The sequence below is a fragment of the Echeneis naucrates genome, chromosome 2 (genome assembly GCF_900963305.1).
Source record: "Echeneis naucrates chromosome 2, fEcheNa1.1, whole genome shotgun sequence".
Taxonomy (NCBI): domain Eukaryota; kingdom Metazoa; phylum Chordata; class Actinopteri; order Carangiformes; family Echeneidae; genus Echeneis; species Echeneis naucrates.
In genome coordinates this window covers 8,687,471-8,705,635 of record NC_042512.1, presented here as the reverse complement: position 1 = coordinate 8,705,635, position 18,165 = coordinate 8,687,471, and the positions used below count along the sequence as shown (strand labels likewise).

The window sequence follows — 18,165 nt, the reverse complement described above, 5'->3', positions numbered from 1 at the left end:
AAACAGTCATATAGTGGTAGTGTGGCCGAGCGGTCCAAGGCGCTGGATTTAGGCTCCAGTCTCTTCAGAGGCGTGGGTTCAAATCCCACCACTGCCAGTAGGCCAAGTTGTGTGCTGTGTGGTATGACCTTGAACCGAGCAGCTACCATCACTTTGAGTTTCCAAAGTGGGGACTGAGTTCAAGATACAAATAAAAGAATCCAAATGCATTTTCTTCTTGAAATGGTGCAGCTGCACTTGTTCTTTCTGGAAAAAAAAGTAAAGGAGGTGAAACGCAGCGAAACATATTTAATGATAAAAATAAAGATTTGAAGAAGGTATGAAAATAAAAGTGCTGAACTGTGGATGGCAGCCTGCTGTTGGTCTGACTGAAGATGTTCTGTGGCTTAGCTGCTCACAGGGCCTGTTTCTGGAAAAAGGAAATCCTGGGATCAAATCACTACACCTCCACTGATGTGATTAAATTTTCAATTCCTCAATTAACTCCTTAATTAAAATCCACTACATCCTAAGCAGGGTCAGGCCTGATTAGTAGTTGTACGGGAGACCGCCTGGCAATACCAGGTGCTGTAAGCTTTTTCACTTAGAGGACAGTGCTGCTCTAATGTGACAAACCAAAACAGCATTTTATCATTTATTTTGAGCATGTTTGGACTTTTGGACACAGTACTGATCACATCAAAATCTGAAATTGCCTTCTACTATCGTATAAATTTGACAATGTGAGAGAAAACAAAGAGGAAATACAGTTTAAAGAAAGACAAATGAGTGACTGAACATACTGAAGAAGGTAGCAAGTCACTTGAAAGTAATACAGAGCCAAAGCAGATGGAAAGAAAGCCTTGTTGAAATAAACTCATGGGTGCCATCATGTAAAAAGATGTTTTGTCTCTTACAGCCAAACCACCCTGAACGCGCATTGCGCATGTACAGAGCCGGTGAGACGCCAAAGAGAGACACAGAGAGGAAACAGGACAGAGAGAGTGATTACAACGAGCATGGAAAACGGACTGAAAAACAGAAAAACCGGCAGAGAGAAAACCGAAATAACGGACAAGAAAACTAGTTATGAAAAAGAACTGACTCTGCACATCGAGCTGAACGGAGAAGACGGATGATGACGATGGGACTGATGAAATGCATCAGAGAGCTGTGAGGAGGACTCATTGCCTGCAGATATATAAGAAGAAATAAGTATGAAATTACAATGACGAACCTGACCGGGAAAAAACAGACTGATGGACGGTTTCAAAACGGGATGAGCTGGTGGTGTCCTTCCTGGGACTGCCTGGTTCCCCTTTACGCTGATTTACTGCTGAGCCGTACGTAGTTTCCATGTTACCGTACGTACTGAAGGAAGAAACGCAAATAGAGACACAGCTGAGTGCACGGAAAGCTAAAGGGGACAATACAACGTGTATGTTACTGATATGTTATTTATTACATTAAAACAAGAAATGGAGAACGCATTTGTTAGACCATTCATTGTTAATCTTTGTGTAAATGGATGCCAGCTAGCCTAGCTGTGGGAGAGCAGCTCACGTTAAGTCAACCTCACTGCCGGATCACTGACACTAGTTAGTCCATTCAAAATGGGCTGCTGGCTAACTGGTTAGCATGCTCGACTGACGAACTGAAGACATTATTTTTGACGTATAATGTTACTATAGCTTACTGTTCATTTGGAAACGGACGGAGCACTTCGGAATGACACATTTCTGCTCCTCAGAAACACCCACCGGATAGCGTCCATTTTTTTATTTATAATTCAGGAGCTCATTGAACGTTAGTTTGTCCGTTTTATCCGACATAAACATACATTCACATGACAAACACACATCCTGGCCACCCGAATTTATTAACTTTGTGCCCTTAAGAAACTGTATTGGGAATTAAGTTACGCCATATTTAAATTCCGAGTAGGTGCATGATTTATAAGGAAATCAATAATCCATTCACTGAACACTTGGGCAATGTTTTCCTGAAAGCCTTCTCATTATCTGTTATCTGTTGCACCACATGCCCATAAAATAGGCTGTAGGCCGACATTATTGTCACTGTGAAGATCAACAAGTTCAACTGTTGCATAGACGCAATAACAATTGAACAACAAAGCGTCGTATTTATTTATTCATTCAAATTTAGAAATGAATCAACAGGCGTGAACTCGGAGCTAAGGAATGACGAATTTTCAATTAACTCTTTCGTTAAAAACAATTCCGAATGCCACAACAGAAGATGAACCACAATTCGAGAAATGTCGTTTTCGCTGCAATCTCACGCAGATCCTCAATCATTTAGGACCACTTCGCTTTCCGTAGAAGGTTGGTCCTGTGGGCGGAGTCAGCTAACGTGGATCTTCAAAGGGGAACCGGAAACGGCCGGAGCTGCTCCACACAAACGGGACTGGCGGTCTTTTGTCCCTCAGCTGGAAAGTGAAGGAGGTAAAATGTCCACAGCAGAAGTCCTGCGGGGTTTTGTCAGCAACAGACTCGCCGCCGCCTGCCGGGAGATCTTAGCGGCCGTGGACAGAATGGTAGCCGGATATGAGGAGGAGGCTTCGGGCTTCAGGCAGGAGATCGACCGGCAGAGGAGCCAGCTGGAGCTGCTGCAGCCCCGAGTCCTGATCCACAAACCGGGTCGGTTGTTTTTATGAGTGAGAAAGGCTGAGGACTGTATTCGGCAGATGTAGAATGAAGCAGCTGGAGGAATAACTGTGTTCATATTGTAGCTAATAAAGAGGATTCATTATTGAATCGTTTCCTCCAGATGTTCAGCAGCTGATGGTGAAAAAAGAGGTTCCTCCTGAGTTCACCTCCAGTCCGGATCCGGAGGATTCAGAGAGTCCAGTCCTTAAACAGGAACAGGAGGAGGACCAGGTACCAGGACTGGAGGAGACCAGGAACCCTGTGAGGCCGTTTCAGGTGAAGAGTGAGGATGAAGAGATGAATGAACCGGCCAGGAGCTGTGATCCACAGAGTCCTCTTCAACCAGATCCAGATCCAGAGGAAGAGGTCTCAGACTCCTCTGATACTGAAATCAGTGAGAATGATTCTAATGCAACCAGAGTGGCCCAGTCAGATGTGAAAATAGATGAAGATGATGTAAATGTTACACGTGACAACAATGAGAAACCCATCAGCTGCCCTGAGCGTGGGAAAAAAACGTTTTTTCTTAAGACTCATATGAAGACCCACACAGGGGAGAAACATCACCGTTGTGAAGTTTGCGGGAAAAGTTTTTTGTGGAAGGGCAATCTTAATTTTCACATGCAAGTTCACGCAGAAGAGAGACCGTTTGGCTGCTCATTTTGTGGCAAAAGATTTAAGCGAAAATATGATCTTAAATCACACATGGTAGTCCACACAGGAGAGAAACCCTTCAGCTGTGATGTTTGTGGGAAAAGATTTAACCGAAAGGGAATCTTTAACATGCACATGAGGGTCCATACAGGAGAGAAACCATTCAGCTGTGATGTTTGTGGGAAAATTTTTGAACTAAAGGCAGGCCTTAAAAAACACATGACGGTCCATACAGAGGAGAAATCTTTCAGCTGTGATGTTTGTGGGAAAACAGTTAATTTCGTGGGAAACCTTAAAAAACACATGGTAGTCCACACAGAAGAGAGACCATTCAGCTGTGATGTTTGTGGGAAAACATTTAAACTAATGGAAAACCTTAAAAAACACATGGTAGTCCACACAGAAGAGAGACCCTTCAGCTGTGATGTTTGTGGGAAAACATTTAAACTAAGGCGAAACCTGAAATCACACATGGCAGTCCACGCAGAAGAGAGACCCTTCAGCTGTGATGTTTGTGGGAAAAATTTTAAACTAAAGGGAATACTTACAATACACATGAAGGTCCATACAGAAGAGAAACCCTTCAGCTGTGATGTTTGTGGGAAAACATTTAAACTAAAGAAAAACATTAAACCACACATGAAGGTCCATACAGAAGAGAAACCCTTCAGCTGTGATGTTTGTGGGAAAACATTTAAAGAAAAGGGAATACTTAAAATACACATGAAGGTCCATACAGAGGAGAAACCCTTCAGCTGTGATGTTTGTGGGAAAACATTTAAACTAAAGAAAAGCATTAAACCACATATGAGGGTCCATACAGAAGAGAAACCCTTCGGCTGTGATGTTTGTGGGAAAAGATTTAAACTAAAGAAACACATTAAACCACATATGAAGGTCCATACAGAAGAGAAACACTTCAGCTGTGATGTTTTTGGGAAAAGATGATGAAAGAAAAGCCTTAAATTACACATGGAGGTCCATACAGAAGGGAAACCGTTTGGTTGTGACAACTGTCAAGAAAAAGACAGGATCTTTGCTGGTTGACCAAACGTAAACTGTAACTTGATTGGTCTTTGTTTTTTTTTTTTGCTTTGCTTTGTTTTGGTTTTTTTTGTCCTCGCTCATTTGTGTTTGGGTCAGTGACATATATACCAGAAAAAGTTTTCTTTTTTTATATTTTGGTGTAAAATGAATATTTTCTAAATCATCACTCAATGTGAGACCTATGCCGTCGGTCTTACAACATATTTTCTATGTATTGTGATATTCTTTGCAATAAAATTCTAAAAATATTTGTGACTTTTGCTGATAATATTTTCTATGTATCCTGTGAAAGTTTTCAGATTCTACCATTCATAAAGGTACGTTATTTTCACGTGTAGCAGACTCTGGCTGGCAGAAATGAGATCCACAGGTCACAGTAAGGTCACGGGGATGCTCTTTCACTTCACTTCAACAGAAAACAGGAACTCCCTCAAAAAAATGAGGGACTTGTTTTTCATTTTTTCTTTATTTGACTGTATCTTTTATTTTCTCGCCGATGAGACAGGCAGGAAGTCGGGCTTTCAAAATGCAAGAGAATCCAGTTGGTTTTCAAAACAAAACTGCTGGCAGCGAGCACGACGAATATGATTAGTCAGATCCAGAGAGAGTTCATTTCTATCACTCTGGTTAATGAGCTATTGAACTAAAATGAGCTAAAAATGCACTTGCTCTCCCCGTCGGGGAATCGAACCCCAGTCTTCCACGTGAGAAGTGGAGATACTGTCCACTATACTAACTAAGAGCAAGAACGAGGAACATTACGTGGTGTGTGACTTTTGTGAAACCGCCATATGAAACCCCATAGACTTCAATTCACTCTGACTTCATTTACAACAATAACACAAAGTTACAGTGATCAGTCCAGGGACATTTCTGTGTGTCTTTGTGCGCATGCGCTCATCCATTTGAAGCGAACATGAGAGAGTGTGACGTATGCATCTGTGTCATGTTGGAGATCAATGAAAGAGAGGAAATGCCTTTGATCTCCAGTCACACAGTCTCGTTGTGGAGTTATTAGTTGTTGATGTTGTTTTGAAAAATCTGCATCAGTGAAACATTCATTCATACACGAGGACATCACGTATATTGTTGGAATAGAAAATCTTATTTTTTCTGTGTGTGCTCCTGAGAAAGAGGCTCAAATCCAAACCCAGGAGACAGAAGTTGAGTGAGTCAGTGAGGAAGAAGCTGCTCGTTCTCCTTCAACAGTTTGATCTGAGGAAAAGTCACTTCCTCAGATCATATGTACGGTAAAAAATTGCTGAATGTGACTTCTATTCTCTTTGCTCTCTTTTTCCACTTCAGTGTTAATTTACAAAAACAACATTAATTCTTGGAGCCATGTTTTCTTCAGATCTAACCCGGATCACTCCAATCAGAGACACTGATGGATTCTTGTGCATAAGTGCCTCTCTCTCTTTGTGAGATCAGCTAAATTCATGAATCAACATTTCCCGAACTGAAGCACAGACTTGTGCTGTGAGAGCAGTAAGTGCTATTAGTTGGGGTAGTGTTGGTGATTTCAAATCAGCAAGTTTTATCAATGGTTGCCTTAACCTGAGCACTGACTTGTTAATAATCACAAGTTAGTGGTTGGGACTAGAACCTCAGTTCCTTTAACAATCTTGATGACCTGCAGTATCAGCCCCTGGCTGGGAAATGGCTGATTGTCCAACAAGCCAAGTTGGAATGATTAATCGAATTTCATTTGAATTATGCGTTCATCAGAAGCCTGAGTAGCTCAGTCGGTAGAGCATCAGACTTTTAATCTGAGGGTCCAGGGTTCAAGTCCCTGTTCAGGCGATGCATTTTCTTCCCTTCAGTGGTTCACATTATAGTCACGGCTGTTAGGCACAAACAGGAGGGGATCATCGGCATAGTAGTTCCAGTTTTGTTGTTGCTTCTGTCGGCAGAACTCAAAGGTATCTGGCATGACTACGTTTGTGTTTTGAGCTTCATTAACAGTGTGCACTCTATGGTGGAGGTCATGACTAAAAAGTGGGAGGAGTCTTTGATCTCTTTGATGTCATTAGAACCTTTGTGACATCACAGAATCAGCATCTCCTTTGATGGTTACTGATGGAACAGGAAAAGGTCAGATCATTCAGGACATTAATGTGACAGTTTATTATATGCTAAAGAAACCTTGTTAAGACTCATGATGGTCAGCCACGTATGTTGGGGGTATTTTCAGATCCAAAATACATCCCTGTACATCAGAGTGGTGCTGTGGTTTAGTTGGTCAAAGCGCCTGTCTAGTAAACAGGAGATACAGGGTTCAGTGTCTTATTGATAAAGTTTAAGGTTGTTGAGTTAAATTCATATAAGTTTCATTAAAAGGACACAGCACTCTCTCTGACCAGTCACTTAACTGCACAGTCTTCATGTCTCCCAGCAGTTCCTTGTTGCTAAAGTCAGATGTTGTAGAAAAAAAGTACTTCTGGGTTTTCATCAGCTGTAGGTTACAATGATCAACATTATAGATATGACAGACAGAGTTCTCAATGTTTTCCTGTTAATCAGTGCTGCTGAAAATCTCATGTAGTGTGTATAAATAGCAGAGGATGGTTTCGATCCATCGACCTCTGGGTTATGGGCCCAGCACGCTTCCGCTGCGCCACTCTGCTCGTTACGCTCAGTTTGCAGTGTCCTCTGGAGTTTTGTGTAATTTTTAACCACCACATCCACTTTCTGTCAAAGCGGCTGTGGTGGTTAAAAAGTACTGAGATTTCCACCTGCAGTGTATCAAATGACCACGAGGGGGCAGCTTGGAAAATGAAGTCAGATCTTACTGAAGAGCATCAGACTTTTAATCTGAGGATCCAGGGTTCAAGTCCCTGTTCAGGTGCTGCAGCTTCTTCCCAATGGCTGTTTTTTTGTCATCACATGTACCTTTGTGTTCATGACGAGGTGGCCGAGTGGTTAAGGCGATGGACTGCTAATCCATTGTGCTCTGCACGCGTAGGTTCGAATCCCATCCTCGTCGGTGTTCAGCTGGCTTTAGTCTGTCTGAGTTGTATCCAGCTGTTGAGCAGATTGAAATGTGGTGATTGCACTTTTTTAACAGGAGACGAACTTTGTTAAGAGTCATGATGGTCACGACACTACAGAAACTGCATGCACTCATTCATTTGAAGCGAACGTGAGAGTGTGACGTATCCATCTGTGTCGCGTGGGGCATCAATGAAAGGCAGGAAATGCCTTTGATCTCCAGTGACGTCACACAGTCTCGTTGTGGAGTTATTAGGTGTTGATTCTGCAAAAATGGTCCATAGAAGTCTAATATCACCGAAACATGTTAACCAGACAGTGTTTGAGATTTGAGGTTTAAACCACTAAATTCTCATTATTAACTAAAGCTGTGTCTGTTATATCTATAACATTTAACATTATGCGCAAGGCATTACTGGGATTTTAACCCAGGAGCTCCTGTTTACGAGACAGGCGCTTTGACCAGCTAAGCCACAGCACCACTCTGAAGTACATCTATATACAGAGGATCTGGTAATGGAAGTGTAATGTGTATACTGCAGCTGAGGTTGATGGTAAAGTGGTTTGTTTTAATGTAGGAGCAAAAGTTGAACAATATGGAGACTTTACTTGGGACGGTTGTCATTGGAAGCTTGTTCACATTGTGAAGCTTTTAAATGCAGTTTATTTTACTGAGGACAAAGAAAAAGACCAATTCACTTGTAGGGCTGCTGGTAAAACAGGGACAGTCTGAGATTGCTCGGACATCCTGACTGCACAAAAGAGAGAAATTTCAGGATGCCTGATCCAACAAACATTTGGCTCCTGGCCCAGTTTGGTTCTTTCTTCTGTCTGCAGAACTCAAAGGTATCTGGCAGGACCATGATTGTCTTTGGAGCTTCATTAACAGAGTGCACTCTACTGTGGAGGTCATGAGAAAAAAGTGGGAGGAGCCTTTGATCTCTTTGATGTCATTAGAACCTTTGTGACAGACCTTTGTGTTTTCTTCCTCTACGATACAGACACAAACTGGCAGTACTGATGCTGAGCTGCTTAAAGTGTCTGTCTGTAAACAGGACATTCTGCGTTCAAACCCCAGCAGAGCTTCGCTCTCAGTCAGAGTTGACCTCACCCGAAGTACCCCATAACTCTTGCCAAATGACTTTTTATGACCTGCTTGTTTTGACCTACATTTCCAATATTCTGCCTCCTCTTTCAACCACACCATGAAATATTGTGAGGTTGAATGCTGCACGCTGACTGCTTGTGTGTCCAAATGGCTTCAAAGACATCTTTCTGCCATTCACTCCTCCAAACGTTTGGACACAGCTTTGAGCTTTCTCACAGGTGACACAGGTGTGCTGTATTCAGGCTCCAGTCTCTTGGCGTGGGTTGAAATCCCACCACTGCCAGGTCATCTCTCTCTCTGCCATTATTTAATATATTATATTTATAATATAATAATATACATTATATTATAATATATATATATGATATTTATAATATATGTATAGAAATACCAGAACGAAAGACAAAGAATTCATCAGTGTCTCTGATTGGAGTGACTCAATAGATTCTGTAATTGAAGTCATCTAACGTCTAAGAAGACATCAATTCCATGACTTGTTGTGTTTGGTAGGAAACACAGCACCAAGAAATAACACTATTAAATTCAAAACTCAAGTAAACGTTGAGGTTGCGTAATTAATTGCGACTTTCACTTTGTGGTGGCAGTTATGGCTCCCACCAAACCCTCTGTTGCCTTTGTCAGTCAGCACTGCCTCAACAAGTAGCACTTAGTGAATTCAACAGCCAAGTCAGTGCTCAGGTAAGCTAAAGTCTTGTGGAGAATGTGGGCATCGATCCCACTAACTCTCACATGCTAAGCCAGCACTCTACCATTTGAGCTAATTCCCCTGTACAGGCATGCAAGCTAAGCTTGCCCCTTTAAAAAGGCTCCTTGAACAACCTCTGAGTTCACCATCAACAGGTTTCAAAGATATTTAGAAATCATTCACGATGGCCTTAAAGGCAGATCCCATAACCCATCGACCTCTGGGTTATGGGCCCAGCACACTTCCGCTGCGCCACTCTGCTCGCTGCATTGAGGTCACAGTGTCCTCTGGAGTTTTGTGTAATTTTGAACCACCACATCCACTTTCTCTCAGCATTCTTCCCAAAAGCCAACAGCGGTTTTGTTTGGACTGTGTTCACTGAGTTGCCAGATTGGGCTTCATTGGGCAGGTGAGATGAGAATTGGGCTGCTTGTGAATATGTGTGCAGCTCTTTGTTTAAATATTGTCAGCAATATTACAGAACAAACTAAAAGCACAGTGTCCAAAAAAAGATTTTGGACAATGCTTATTCCCCACCCTGTTTCAAAACATTGCAGCTAAGCTTTGGGAAAAGGCACTTTTCAGCAGCTAAGCTTTGGGGAAAAGCACTTCTAACAACCTTTGAGTTCACCATCAACAATGCAATGACTTTAAGATTTAAGATTAAGATTAAGATTTAACCCTTTCCTCACATTTCCACTGTGCGCTGTGGTGAAATAGCTCACCGAAATAGAAGATACAAATAAAATAATCTAAGCCGGCTTTTATTTTGAAATGATTTTTAGCGATTTTTTTGGAGGATGTTTTGAATTTCTAGCTCAGTCGGTAGAGCATGAGACTCTTAATCTCAGGGTCGTGGGTTCGAGCCCCACGTTGGGCGATATGCAGTTTTTTTTTTAGACCCAAAGTTACAGTTCCAATATTCTGCCTCGTCTTTCAACCACAACCACATGAAATATTGTGAGGTTGAATGCTGCACACTGACTGGTTGTGTGTCCAAATGGCTTCAAAGACATCTTTCTGCCATTCACTCCTCCAAACCTTTGGACACAGCTTTGAGCTGTCTCATAGGTGTCATTATTTCAGTGAAGATGTATGTATGGATGTATTCCCCCTGAATCCTGTGATTCACAGCTTCCACCAAATGGAGCCAAATAATGAGATGGAGGAGAGCTGTCAGTGTTTCAGTATAAACATACATCATACAGCCCTGATCACTGTTGTATCCAGGCAGAGCTGACTGCTGCTTTTCATGGAGAGCAGTGACCACATACAGCTGCTAGCTTCACTGCACTAATGCCACATGTCTCACATTTTGTGTCTCCTCAAAGCTGTGTCCAAAGGTTCGGAGGAGAGAGCACCAGAAAGATGCCCTTGAAGCATCCTGGACACACAACCAGTCAGCGTGCAGCATCCAACCTCACAAACTCTCATAGTCGTGTGTCACTTTGATGGTGTTCAGTCATTGGTGGTTCATCTGTAAACTGCTCACCTCCCAGGTGTGAGCCCTGGGTTCAATTCCTGGCCAATGCAACATAAATCTTTACCATCTTTACATCTAACCAACCAACATCAGCTGGGTCACAGCACAGCACAGAGGATTTTCAACCCACGGATCCAGAAGAGACTGAAGCGCAGCCAGCTATGAGCAGAGTGGCGCAGTGGAAGCGTGCTGGGCCCATAACCCAGAGGTCGATGAATCGAAACCATCCTCTGCTATTTATACACACTAAAGATTCCTTTACTGTCCCACCAGGAGTGATAACTTAAACTGGAAAATGTCAGCAGTTTTTCAGCAGCACTGATTAACAGGAAAACATGGAGAATGTCATGTCTCGCTTTCCCCAGTTATGTGTACTGTTCTGCTCCTGACTTATATGTATTATGTATTATGTATTTCATCAGCATTTTGTTGGGGCAGGTGGGACTTAAACACTGACCCTTGTCCAAAGTGGGAAATGACGGAGAAAGTCCAACAATCCATGAGGGGAGAAAAATTCATGGCACCCAGAGTGAGAAGCAAACTCCAAAAATAAGAAGCACAAATGCACATTGCATTAATCATACAAGACAAAAACACTTTTTTTGGTTATTTATGCACTCAAAAGTTTTACCTGTCGCAGGATCTCAGAAGCTAAAGCTGCCACACCATGCAGGGGATGTAGCTCAGTGATCAAGATGGATCCAGTCAAGTGCTGGTAGAGACGATGGAACAGACGATAAAGTGACAACAGGACATTAAAATCAGCCACACTCAGAGACCACGTGGCCTAAAGGACAAGTCGTCTAACTTTGTGGTTGGTCAGAGATGTATTACAGGTGAAGGGAATAAGCAATTAGAAATTTACTAAATATCTTTTTATCTCTCATTTCGGCTTTAACTTAAGAACCAATGCCTGGTATAAAAGGCGTTCATGTTGGAGACATAGAATCTGTGATGTGTTACACTAAGTGACTTTAACTCCATAATTAAAAAACAAAGCTCAGGGATTGTCTTTGAAAGGACCCACAACAGTTGCTGAAACTTGGGATTGAAACAGGGACCTTTAAACCTTCAATCTAACGCTCTCCTAAATGAGCTATTTCAGCACAGCACACAGTAGAAATGACTTCTCATTATTGCTTCCATGACCTGGAAGTGGAACTAAAGGTGTGTCCCTATCACCGGCCTTGATAATGATAACTGAGCACCAGTGAGTGCTCAGTATATACAGTATGTTTGCTGTCAGTGGAGGAAACAGGAGGATTAACAGTTTAACTCACAACCAGTCTGTGCGAGGCCCCAGGTTCAATTCCCACCATCTTCAGCATTGATAATGAAGCACAGGAAGTACAGGAAGTAGGAGCCTCTTTCTCAGGAGCACACACAGAAAAAATAAGATTTTCTATTACAACAATATACGTGATGTCCTCGCGTATGAATGAATGTTTCACTGATGCAGATTTTTAAGAACAACATCAACAACTCATAACTCCACAACGAGACTGTGTGACGTCACTGGAGATCAAAGGCATTTCCTGTCTTTCATTGATCTCCAACGTGACACAGATGCATATGTCTTAAGCTTAAGCAAGTTTTGCAATTTAAAAATGAATAAGTCCAGACTAATCCAGTCACTAGCACTGTTGTTATGTTCTAATATGTCTGTGACTTCACCTTAAACATTATTGTATGATAAATGTGCTATGCAACATGACAACGGGCTCGTCCGGGACTTGAACCCGGGACCTCTCGCACCCGAAGCGAGAATCATACCCCTAGACCAACGAGCCATTGACAGCAGGATATTTATGGCATTTAAAATGTAGTCAAACGTTTTCTGAGCATTGATCATACACTACAACATTTAGTATCCTTCCTAACCTTCCTAATTCTCGCTTCGGGTGCAAGAGGTCCCGGGTTCACTGCACACTCCCTGATGGTCTAGTGGCTCGGATTCGCTGCTCTCACTGCCAGAGCCTGGGTTCGATTCCCGGTCAGGGAAAAAAGCTTTAACAGATATTGATAATGGTATCGGGGAAAATTTTCATATCGGTGCATCAGTAGTTTGAAGGGATGTGTGAGTCTGAAGAGCTGCTGTCTGTCTGCTGAATGTGCCTCTTCCCTATAACGCTGAACAGGGTAACAATATTAAGCACAGCTGCATATTCTTGAGTGAGTATCTGAGTGAGGTGCAAGCTCAGGTTTTTCTGACCTACATTTCCAATATTCTCCCTCCTCTTTCAACCACACCATGAAATATTGTGAGGTTGGATGCGTCACGCTAACTGGTTGTGTGCCCAAAAGGCTGTCAAACACATCTTTCTACCATTTTCTCCTCCAAACATTTGTACACAGTTTTACACAGTTCGAGTCCTGCCAACAACGGTTAAAACATAATTTTGATGAAAATATGCTTCCCACTATACCACCATTGCATGTGGCTGGATCAGCTCTCACTGCTGCAGCCCGGGTTAGATTTTCGGTCAGGGTAAAATGGCTTTAGTTCATGAGAAATACAGGTGATTGACAAAACTCCCTAGCTAAAGCTGATAAAGCTGCTAATGCTACCAGACCATGCAGGGGATGTAGCTCAGTGGGAGAGTGTATGTTTTGCATGTATGAGGTCCTGGGTTCAATCTGCAGCACTGCTAATGAAGCACAGGAAGTACTTATCTTGTCTAACACTCTGATCTCTCAATTATCATTGATGAAAGAATACATTTTGATGATGATTGGAAATGTCTGTTTATAGTTTATCACTTGTTAGGATCCCCGTTAGCTGTTGTGTTGTGCTACATGTTTGGTGTGTAGCACAACACAACTACACAGTTCAGCTACTTGTTGACTGACAAAAACAACAGCAAGACATATCTGAAGCTCTAACTCAGATATGCTACAGTTATTCCTTTCTGCATAAATGCTTTTCTTTGGGGTTGTCCTGCTCAGAAATTCAGTAAAAAATTATGATGATTTGCAATTTTAAATAGATTTCTTCAGATCAGCTACAACAACACAACCCTAATCCCTAATCACTGCAGTTAACAGTCCTCTCACCATATGCTAACGGTCCTCATGAATTTAAGAGGATCGTTGTCTGTTCCTGATGGACTAAATGTGTCCTACGTGACCACGTGGCCTAATGGACAAGGCGTCTGGCTTCGAATCAGAAGACTGAGGGTTCGAGTCCCTTCGTGGTTGGGCAGCTGTGTGTCGGTGAATGTACTAAACTGTGTGGTGAGGTTTTTCAGATCTCCTCCACAGAAGGTGGATCTGATCTCAGTTGGTGGGACAAGGTGTCTGCCTTTGGATGAGAAGACTGAGGGTTTGAGGCCCTGGCTGCAGTATCTGGAATTATCAGAATCATACCCCTTGACCAACAAGCCATTAGCGCCAACGAAACACTTTTTCTGAAGGGGAGAACTTTTAGGTCATCAAAGATCAAAGACCGACATTGATGACTATTTTCTGCAGCAGGTTTGTTGGGAGCCATGACTCAAATGCATTCCTGTGCACAAGTGCTTCTCTTTGGGGTCCCAACCAGGTCCCTGGTTGTCCTGGTTGGAATTTGGAAAAAAGTTGTAAGTTTTAGTAGATTTTGTGTTTTACCTGTCACAGAACATCCAGTATGACTGGAGCCATCCAGCCGAAATAGCTCAGTTGGGAGAGCGTTAGACTGAATATCTGAAGGTCCCTGGTTCAATCCCGGGTTTCGGCATCTGAGATGGTACATCTGAGGGTCAAGCTCCGGTTTTTTTGACCTACAAGGGTGGATGCGTCACGCTGACTGGTTGTGTGTCGAAAAGGCTGTCAACAACATCTTTCTGCCATTTTCTTGTGGCAGGTCAAACGATCCTTCTGCAGCTGGCGTTCAGGTTGCAGTCTCCCCTGGAGGTGTGGGTTCAAATCCCACTTCTGACAGAAACTGCTTTTCTTTCACATCTACCGCAGCAAGGTGTGTTTGGGGACAAAGGTATTTTGGTCAACGCCCGCTGTTATGTTATGAATGACAGATTTAGAGTGCTAACAATTACACCATGGAGCTGTGTGAAGTTCAAATCTGGGTGCCCCCTGCCAAACCTGCATGTTTTTATACGCAAGCATGAACTCCGGTTGACTGTGATGTTTCTCATTTCAGCCCACCTGGTGTTGGTATCATCTTTCACTGGCTTCTATAACTTTTGTTCACAGGGAGATGAAAAATGCCTGAATTAGCTGATTAGTTTTCATTGACAAGAAACAAACTGGCAGTGGTGGTTAATGTTAGCTTTGATAGGACAGCGTCAGCTACACAGCGTATTGCAGTCAGCTGTGTATGAGGCAGCTGAGCTGCAGACCAGTCAGGGGGCATCTGGATATATCTGGATGTACAGCAAAACATTGTCAGATCTTTCAGTTTTTTCTACACAAGACTCTTTGAAGATACAGCAACAAGAGAAGGCCAAAATAAGGAGCTTACAACTCCAATACCAGTTAGTCAGCAAAATATGATGAGCCAAGTCCACTGTGACAAATAACAAAGGAAAATAAACTGTCACATTAATGTCCTGAACGTTCTGTGTGTAAATAATGAGGTTCATCAAAACAAAACACCACACAAGTCAGAACCAGAGGTGGATGATGGAAACCATCCTCTGCTAAGGGGCGCCTCCGAAGAGACTGGAGCCTTAATCCAGCGCCTTGGACCGCTCGGCCACACTACCACTGGGTGGATGGCTAAATTCATGCTGACAAGAGAAAGAGGGGTGACAAAATCTTTATAGTTTGTACTGTGTTCGGAGGAAGAAAATTTCATGATTTGGCAGGAGTCGTGACTTTGTGGGATACTTAGGATGAGGTATCTTCAGCATACAATGAACATTAGTCCCTTTACTGGCGGTAACCCTTCAGATTATGAGACTGACGTGCTGCCTGCTGCACCAACAAGGCCTGGAACCCAGAGAAAGTAAAAGAGGGAGATGGAGGAGAGCTGTCAGTGTTTCAGTATAAACATACATCATCCAGCCCTGACCACTGTTGTATCCAGGCAGAGCTGACTTTAAAACAATACAAAAAGAAACTCCACCCCTTTATCATCCAACCCAACTGTAGCATGCACATTACAATTCCATCATCACATCCTACAGCTAAGAGAGTGGTGCTGTGGCTTAGCTGGTCAAAGCGCCTGTCTTGTAAACCGGAGATCCTGGGTTCAAATCCCAGCAGTGCCTCATTGTTAATGTTAAGTATTGTTAAAAATAACAAGACAGCAGCTGAAACCTTCCCTGCCTGGACAGGAAAATTCCAGAAGTGTGAGTGAAGCTCCTGCTGGCTATCAGAAGGGATTTAGTAGTGAAATGTCCTCTTTTTCAGCTGTTATGTTTAAACTGCAAAGTACTTTAGATTATTAGATTATTTTATTTGTATCTTTAGTTCAGATGTAGCAAAGTGCAACAATGCTGTCAATAAGGATCTTTCCCATTTGGGTTACTTGAAGTGATGGTGGCCACTGATGCAGCACTCCGTTTATAACAGTTTTACATTTAATTAAATACTTCACTGCAAAAATGACACACATATGACATTATGGGAAATCTCAAAACTGTGTACAAATGTTTGGAGGAGAAAATGGAAGAAATATGTGTTTGACAGCCTTTTGGACACACAACCAGTCAGCGTGACGCATCCAACCTCACAATATTTCATGGTGTGGTTGAAAGAGGAGGGAGAATATTGGAAATGTAGGTCAAAGAAACCTGAGTTTGAACCTCACTCAGGCACCACCTCCGATGCCGAAACCCGGGATTGAACCAGGGACCTTTAGATCTTCAGTCTAACGCTCTCCCAACTGAGCTATTTCGGCTGGCTGAGCTCACTAATGCAGGATGTTCTGTTCACCATCCACTTCTCCAAAGTCCCACAGTGAAGGCTTCAAATGCACATCTCTCACAGTGTTATCATGCCAAGAGAAAGAACTGACTGATTCTGACAATGGGACATCACCATGGCCCAGTGACCACGTGGCCTAATGGACAAGGAGTCTGACTTCGGATCAGAAGACTGAGGGTTCGAGTCCCTTCGTGGTTTGGAAGTTATGTATTACAGGTTATACCATATTTAATGGTTCTGGTGAAACCAAAGTAGAGGAAAGGGGCAGTGCAACTGCCGTAACATCAACATCAACTCTACCACTGAGGTAGAGTGCATGCATGGTGCACAACGCCCGCTGTTATATGAATTACAGATTTAGAGTGCTAACAATTACACCATGGAGCTGTGTGAAGTTTGCTGTCTGGTTGTGTTACTTGAAGGATCTTGACAAGGCACTTGCCACAGTGAAGACGCCAGCTGAAGCCGTAACATAATGTCACATCAACGGTGTGGCCATTTGACTGCAGGTCAAGAGGTCCCCAGTTCAAATTTGGGTGCCCCCTGCCAAACCTGCATATTTTCATACGCAAGCATGAACTCTGGTTGACTGTGATGTTTCTCATTTCAGCCCACCTGGTGTTGGTATCGTCTTTCACTGGCTTCTATAACTTTTGTTCACAGGGAGATGAAAAATGCCTGAATTAGCTGATTAGTTTTCATTGACAAGAAACAAACTGGCATTGGTGGGTGGTGACAGTGAAGGTTTCAAATCCAGTTCAGTCCAAATAGTTCCAGTTTTGTTGTTGCTTCTGTCTGCAGAACTCAAAGGTATCTGGCAGGACCATGATTGTCTTTTGAGCTTCATTAACAGAGTGAACTCTACTGTGGAGGTCATGAGAAAAAATGGGAGGAGGCTTTGATCTCTGTGATGTCATTAGAACCTTTGTGACATCACAGAATCAGCATCTCCTTTGATGGTTACTGATGGAACAGGAAAAGGTCAGATCCTGATATAATCTTGTGAACCCACAAGTGTGCCTTTCTTTGTTTGTGTACCAACAGCCTGAGCTCTGGTTCTGACTTTGTTTTGATGAACCTCATTATTTACACACAGCACATTCAGGACATTAATGTGACAGTTTATTATATGCTAAAGAAACCTTGTTCAGACTCATGATGGTCAGCCACGTATGTTGGGGGTATTTAAAGATCCAAAATACATCCCTGTACATCAGAGTGGTGCTGTGGCTTAGTTGGTCAAAGAGCCTGTCTAGTAAACAGGAGATCCTGGGTTCAGTGTCTCATTGATAAAGTTTAAGGTTGTTGAGTTAAATTCATATAAGTTTCATTAAAAGGACACAGCACTCTCTCTGACCAGTCACTTAACTGCACAGTCTTCATGTCTCCCAGCAGTTCCTTGTTGCTAAAGTCAGATGTTGTAGAAAAAAAAGTACTTCTGGGTTTTCATCAGCTGTAGGTTACAATGATCAATATTATAGATATGACAGACAGAGTTCTCTATGTTTTCCTGTTAATCAGTGCTGCTGAAAATCTCATGTAGTGTGTATAAATAGCAGAGGATGGTTTCGATCCTTCGACCTCTGAGTTATGGGCCCAGCACGTTCATCGTTGGCACCATTGGCATGAGATCTACAGGATCTCAAGTTAAATTGTAGACACA

At 42.6% G+C, this 18,165-nt stretch overlaps 10 non-coding genes across 10 annotated transcripts; 7 read left to right on the top strand and 3 right to left on the bottom strand.

Annotated features, from left to right (window-relative positions):
• The first annotated feature begins 15 nt into the window (after nucleotides 1–15).
• Nucleotides 16–97, top strand: trnal-uag (transfer RNA leucine (anticodon UAG)). The gene has a single exon. It is a non-coding gene; the product is annotated as a tRNA-Leu (tRNA).
• Nucleotides 98–6,079: 5,982 nt separating this feature from the next.
• trnak-uuu (transfer RNA lysine (anticodon UUU)) lies at nucleotides 6,080–6,152 on the top strand. The gene has a single exon. It is a non-coding gene; the product is annotated as a tRNA-Lys (tRNA).
• Nucleotides 6,153–6,904: 752 nt separating this feature from the next.
• Nucleotides 6,905–6,976, bottom strand: trnam-cau (transfer RNA methionine (anticodon CAU)). Its single transcript has one exon. It is a non-coding gene; the product is annotated as a tRNA-Met (tRNA).
• Nucleotides 6,977–7,253: 277 nt separating this feature from the next.
• On the top strand, nucleotides 7,254–7,335 carry trnas-gcu (transfer RNA serine (anticodon GCU)). Its single transcript has one exon. It is a non-coding gene; the product is annotated as a tRNA-Ser (tRNA).
• Nucleotides 7,336–9,961: 2,626 nt separating this feature from the next.
• trnak-cuu (transfer RNA lysine (anticodon CUU)) lies at nucleotides 9,962–10,034 on the top strand. Its single transcript has one exon. It is a non-coding gene; the product is annotated as a tRNA-Lys (tRNA).
• A 2,321-nt stretch (nucleotides 10,035–12,355) lies between these two features.
• Nucleotides 12,356–12,427, bottom strand: trnap-cgg (transfer RNA proline (anticodon CGG)). Its single transcript has one exon. It is a non-coding gene; the product is annotated as a tRNA-Pro (tRNA).
• A 1,335-nt stretch (nucleotides 12,428–13,762) lies between these two features.
• Nucleotides 13,763–13,835, top strand: trnar-ucg (transfer RNA arginine (anticodon UCG)). Its single transcript has one exon. It is a non-coding gene; the product is annotated as a tRNA-Arg (tRNA).
• Nucleotides 13,836–14,279: 444 nt separating this feature from the next.
• Nucleotides 14,280–14,352, top strand: trnaf-gaa (transfer RNA phenylalanine (anticodon GAA)). Its single transcript has one exon. It is a non-coding gene; the product is annotated as a tRNA-Phe (tRNA).
• Nucleotides 14,353–15,770: 1,418 nt separating this feature from the next.
• On the top strand, nucleotides 15,771–15,844 carry trnat-ugu (transfer RNA threonine (anticodon UGU)). The gene has a single exon. It is a non-coding gene; the product is annotated as a tRNA-Thr (tRNA).
• A 559-nt stretch (nucleotides 15,845–16,403) lies between these two features.
• On the bottom strand, nucleotides 16,404–16,476 carry trnaf-gaa (transfer RNA phenylalanine (anticodon GAA)). Its single transcript has one exon. It is a non-coding gene; the product is annotated as a tRNA-Phe (tRNA).
• Nucleotides 16,477–18,165: the final 1,689 nt, after the last annotated feature.